Source organism: Apodemus sylvaticus, chromosome 16, assembly GCF_947179515.1.
Source record: "Apodemus sylvaticus chromosome 16, mApoSyl1.1, whole genome shotgun sequence".
NCBI lineage: Eukaryota > Metazoa > Chordata > Mammalia > Rodentia > Muridae > Apodemus > Apodemus sylvaticus.
This window is the reverse complement of record NC_067487.1, coordinates 89,650,124-89,656,263: the sequence shown is the minus strand read 5'-3', so window position 1 is coordinate 89,656,263 and position 6,140 is coordinate 89,650,124. Positions and strand designations below refer to the sequence as shown.

Genomic DNA, 6,140 nt, shown 5'->3' with positions numbered 1-6,140 from the left:
AGGTATTATTTGGGGGTAGCCTGGAAACCGCTGCTAGTTACCAGCCTGTTTGTTAACTTGAGTATAACCTTAGGTTAGCCTCTCTAAGCTACAGTCTGAACCCAGAAGATTTGGTCTCTCAGTCCCTGTACGTACAAGGCAGACTCTGGGTAGTCAAGTGACTACCTTGCTTTCCAGATTGGCTAATGCTCGCCAGTTAGATGTCCTATCCAGAAAACTGAGGTGCACAACAGCTGAGCAAGGACTCTCATATTGATCTAGAGCTGTCACATCCATTCACAACAGTGTCAGTTTCATAAGAAATGCCTTAACGAATACTGGTGCTTCACTTCAAATTTTCAAACCTTGAAAGATGTAATGTGAATGTAAATACATTGAATCTTCTTCTAGTGGCTGGATTTGTGTATTTCTCAGTCAGTGATAAAAATTACCAAGGTGGAGAAAATTTTCAATTTTAATTTTGAGATCCAGGGGGTTCCAAATTAAAGTTTTCTTGTTAAGAACATCTGTGATCAAGGATACTTGTCTAGGGCTAGTAGTCAATGGGAGGGACAAATATATATATATATATTTGTCCCAATGTGTGTGAATATATATGTATATATACACATATATATGTGTATCTAATGTTTGTATATATATATATATATATATATATATATATATATATATACACACACACACACACAAACACACACACACATTAGAAATGAAACCTCACACATTGTATGATGTCATTGCTATGCAAATCACTTCTTTCATTTTATGTATTTTAGTTTTGGTTTCAGTTTGTTTCTAGGTTTTTGTTTTTGTTTTCCCATTTGAAGTATGGTTTTGTAGTGTAGCCCAGGCTGGCCAAGAACTTGGGTCTAAAACATGATACCTTTCATAGGTATGGGGACTTTCCCGTCTCCACTGTTTGAGTTCTCCTTGCAGTTGGTTTTATTCCTTGTCCACACTTGAGCTTTGTTTTATATTAAGAATTTCATGGTTGAATCTAAATTCCAAGCAAACAGTCTTGTTCCTCAGAGCGGCAGCAGAGTGCGTCCTAGTCAGACAGTGTAGGTGTAGGACTTGATTCAGACAGGTGTGATTTTTGTTTAAGAGTTCAATAATAAATAAATAAATAAAACCTCCCCCTTTTCCAAATTAAAGCTTTCTTGATAAGGACATCTTTGGTCAAGGATTATTTTTTTAGGGCAACAGTGTCATGGGAGGGACAAAAAACATATAAGTGTTAAAAGAAAGCCTACTCACACAGAAAAGTGAAGTGACTGATAGGGAGCGGCCACTTAAGGACCAATGGCTGGAGGTGGGAAAGCCTCAGCTACTTCAGAATGACTATGGAGCATCACAAAGTTCCAGGACAGGACTAACCATTGCCTGTCTGAGGCTAGGACGTTACAGGGGCATCCACTGTGCAGTTAACATGGAGACCCTGGCGACGCTAAATGAATATAACAGTTACCCGCCTTTGACCCACTGAAGGAATGCCAGTGGAGACTGTCCCTCACACTGATAGTCTCTCTCACACAGGGCCATCTCTCTTAAGTGGCCTTTGAGAAGGAGCCACCTGTCTGTCTGAGGCCAAGACACCAATGTGGTATCTACTACAGAGTGTGCATAGAGATCCCGAGGATTCCAGACTGAAAGTTACAATTACCTGTAGTTAAGTTCATGACAGTATGAGGGTAAAGACAATCACACAAACTTTTGCATGAATTAAGCAAGCCCTGTTTTATGTCAGACAAGGCTGTTTCTCACAGGTTGGCTTTGAGAAAATCACAGTGAACCAACAGACAGTGGGGTTTATATCCCTCTAAAAACTGATGGTGTAAGGGGAGGTGGGGGGGATTGTTTATATAGGAATTTGTCTGAACATTTCAAAACTTGTCAGGGTGGAGGTCAGTTCATACAGCTCATAGTAAGAGTATAGGCTTCAGAACTAGTCAAATTTCAGAAAATGGGCCAAGATATGATCAAATTCAAGTTTTACAAAAAAACCAAAAATGCAATGATTCTATTTTGACCTTGTAATAAGGTTCCTAACCTTAAGATGGAGTAGCGCTGCTCCTTCACTGCCCAGAGGCTAGAGACTACAGCAGAGGCTCACGGTGGTCACTGGCTTTGTTTACAGGTCCATGTAGCCATGCACGGGCAGGAAGCCCTCTTTTCTGAGAACATGCCCTTAAAAGAAGTCATCGCACATTTGGAGCAACAGAAGGTAGCAACAACTCCCGCACAAGAGAACACAAGGGCACTCTTGGAGATACCCAAAGATGTGTTCTTGGCAGCAGGGGAGTCAGGCTGGACAGAAGAGGGCTGCCGTGTGATTCTCTACTTGTGTACAGTTTTATCAATTGTCTTATTTGTCACAGGACATGAAAATCCAGACGATGGCTGCCAACCCACTTGGAACACTAGTGTTGGAAGTGACGGTGTTAATAGTGCTGGAACTGTGAGGGATTCCCTTTGCACCTTCCAGAGAGTGCAATATCAGGAGTTTGAAGACAGGGATGTTTCTTATGGAGTCCCACAGGTTTCCAGAAGAGTAACTCAAGATACTTCCAGGTCCCAGGAAGTGTCCCTGAGGGCACCTTCTTCTGAAGAGGTCCTTATGGAGGAACAGCCAGTGTTTCTCTCCCTCATCGAGCAGTCTGAGGAGACTGGAGACGGCTACAATGCTACTGATGTGAGTGGCGGGGTTATTCGTCTCACAAGTGAGGGAGATTCCATTTTCATTATCCAGGGAGAGCAGTACTCTGTACCTGATGTGGAAAGGCTTTTATTACAGAGAGCCTCAGGATTTAAGAATAGCAGTGTGCAGTACCCGCAGGTCCCTAGACATGTCTCTGTGGGCAGCTTCTCCTGGAGTTGTCCCTATGGAGGTCCCAGGCTTCCTCTGCAGGCCAGAGCAATCTACCCCTAAGTCTGTCCCTCTTTTCCAGAATCATGAGGCAAATTCCACCTTTAAGGGTAACCAAGAGAGACTCCAGAGAGACCCAAACCATACAAATGCGAGGAATGTCCCAGAACCTTCAAATATCCCTGCAAACTCTCCATCCACCCGAAAACACACAAGAAGGAGAGGCCATTCTTCTGTAAGGTGTGCCAGACAGGCTTTCACCAAGTCTCGGAACTTCGAGTTCATGAGGTCATACACAAGGCAGGGAAGCCTTTCACATGCGATGCCTGTGGAAGGGCCTTCCGATACAAGACCAACCTGCAGGCTCATGAGAGGATCCACACAGGAAAGAAGCCATACTCCTGCTCCCTGTGTGATAGCAGCTTCCGCCAGTCATCCACATACCACAGTCACCTCAGGAAGTTCCACAAATCAGAATGAAGCGCTCACACCTCCGGGTGAGCAGGGATTCAGCCTCAGGGTCTCATCTGCACATTAGAAGCCTGTTAGGGAGTTAGCCAGTTAAGCTCTTTCATTTAACATTCAGATTATTCCTTCCATGTGCTGTCCCATGCCACTGGCATGTGAGGGTAAACATGAAGTTTTTGTCAGTTTGTTCACCAAATTTTTTCAAGTGCCTAAATACTGGCTGTTATCTGATTTTCCAGTAGTAAATAAATGTTGATGGTTCTGTTTCTACTGTGCGTTGTTTCTTGTGCTTTTATGTGTCCTGTGTGTGGATGGGTGCCAGTGTGTGGGGCTATTGTGTCTTACTTTCTACCTCATTTGAGACAGTCTTTTTTAACAATTTGTTCTCCAGGTAAGGTGACCCCAAAGAGCATACAAATCCTTTTGTCTTTGGTCTCCACAGTTGTTAGGATGTTGAAATCTGACAAATGTCTCTGCCTCTAGATCTGCCTTTCAAAAATTATTTTATGTGTTTGTGCTTGAGTGTATATATTTGCACTTCCTGTTTTATGTGTCTATGGATACATCAGATCTCCTGCTTTTGTCTTATTTTGTTTTGACTATTACCTGATCTACACAGAATGTTACCTCGCCTTGCCAGTTTGACCTGCATCCCCCATTGTATTTTCTTAATTTTGGAGGATGTGTTTAATTTTGCATAAAGTTTGGACATTTCTGAGTTGTTTATAGAAAATTTATCCAAGTGTGAATCCATTCCTCATTTGTTTTATATTTTAGGTTGTTTTTCAAATTTAGTTGTAAGTATTTCTGTATCACAGAGACATAAGACAGGGTTTCTTTGCATGTAGCCTAGCTTTTCTATAAATGACTTGGTAATCCAGGTTCGCCTCAAATTCATTGGTCTATCTGTCTCTGCCTATGCCTCTTGGGTGCTAGGATTAAGGCTTATGACATTGCATCTAGTGAACATATTCATCTTTAGGAAACATCTATTACTTTCCATTTAAATAATAGAGAAAATCTAATTCCATAAAGAAAAAAATTTTAGACGTTTCTTCACTGAGTTAGGCGTATTTATATTTCTAGAAATATGCTTTCTCACATTTTGTCCCTTTGGTGTCATTAGCAATAGGAAGTTAAGTTTCAGCCTGTTTTACCCTGTTGTAGTAAACGATAACGCTACCTTCAAATGGGGCATGAGCCCTGTTCTCCCTTTTATTTCCAACTATGCGGAATCTTTTTATCTGTCACAGGATGCTAAGACAGTAAATCGTATGGAAGCACTAAGCTTCCAGTAACTGACTTCTTCAGTGTGGAGTGCTCACTAGTCATTTGATCGTAGCATCTTCCTTACAGACTTTACTATTCAATAATGTGAAAATTTTCAAATAAATTTATCTATAGAAATAATAGATTTATTCAAATTTATACAAACATTTTACATGAAATTAAACAATATGTAAATGAAGATGAAAAATTAAAAGGCAGAAAGAAGACATGATGGCTCAGGAATGTGTGTGTGTGTGTGTGTGTGTGTATGTGTGTATGTACACACCTTCAATTTTATTTTATATGTATGGGTATATTTCCTGCATGAATGTCTATACCCTATGCATAAAATACCTGAAAATATCAGAAGATGGCATTGGACCCCTTACGAGTGAAATTACTCATAGTTTTGAGCAGCTATTGAATGCTGAAAATAAACCCTGGATCTTCTAGGTGATGGCAACATTCCTTTAACCTCTGAGCCAGCTCCAAACTGTTTTTCTCACATGTAGACACTACAATCCTCCACATATCACCATTGGTTTGAAAACCGTCTCAATGTTATGGAAATGGAGGTTACCTTAAGAAAATTAGCCCCGGAAAGGCCAATGTTACCTTTTCTATGATGTGAATCGGAGTCAAATAGGAATTTCTGAGACGAGGAGAAGCTCCAGAGAGCGGCAGACGGGAACATGGATGAAACACTGCGGAGATGAATGTGACACAGACACATACTGCACACATGTGAAAACACCATGTTGTAACCCCTCAGTATGTACAGTTAATATACTCTAAGTTAAAAAGTAACTAAAACCTGCCACCACAGCCCTGAGGCACACTTGGTTAATTTTACTCCGATGTCGATCTTCATGAGTCCGGTAACATCCACTTTCTAGAAGGTGCATCAAAATATTTTAATTGTGTGAAATTATGCTTCTTGTATATATCTCTTCAAGAAAATACATCTCTGGCCCCTTCCCTTCTCCGGCGGAGTTACATTACTAACATACTTAATTTATAATAACTTTTTCTAGAAAAATTTTTGTTTATGCGAGGAAAAAACTGGGTTTTTCATGTGATCATCTGGTCCCCTGGAGTGCGCGCATCCTCAAAACACAAGTACTTCGTGTTGAACAGAGCTGCATCACCTCCACAGTGAGAGGAAACCACACGAGGGAGCGCTCCCGTTCCGACTTTAATGCGGTTCTTAAGAGGCACTGACATACTGTTTTGATTTATATTGAAATTGAAACCCATAGACCACATGAGAAATCTGTTTGGTATTTTACCAATGTCACCTCTATCTGTACAACAGCTCCAAGAGGAAATCCTAGGCAGATCAAACAAGAGGGTGGTGATGCCCACACCACCCTTTAGACAGATAAATCAGCTTCCCGGTAAGTTACTCCCAGCCTTCCCCAGGAGTTGCTGAGGATCCCCTTAGGTCCTAGGAACCTGAGACAGTACAGTGCCAGCCCCCACTCACCACCCAGACTAGAGACAGGAAAAAAGCCAGCCTCCCGCGTGGTGCACGCCC

At 41.5% G+C, this 6,140-nt stretch overlaps 1 long non-coding RNA gene across 1 annotated transcript; it reads right to left on the bottom strand.

The window, feature by feature from the left end:
* Window positions 1–2,769: 2,769 nt before the first annotated feature.
* On the bottom strand, window positions 2,770–5,351 carry LOC127667005 (uncharacterized). The gene is made up of 2 exons (XR_007973766.1): window positions 5,219–5,351; window positions 2,770–3,408 (listed from the first exon to the last, which is right to left on the bottom strand). It is a non-coding gene; the product is annotated as an uncharacterized LOC127667005 (long non-coding RNA).
* Window positions 5,352–6,140: the final 789 nt, after the last annotated feature.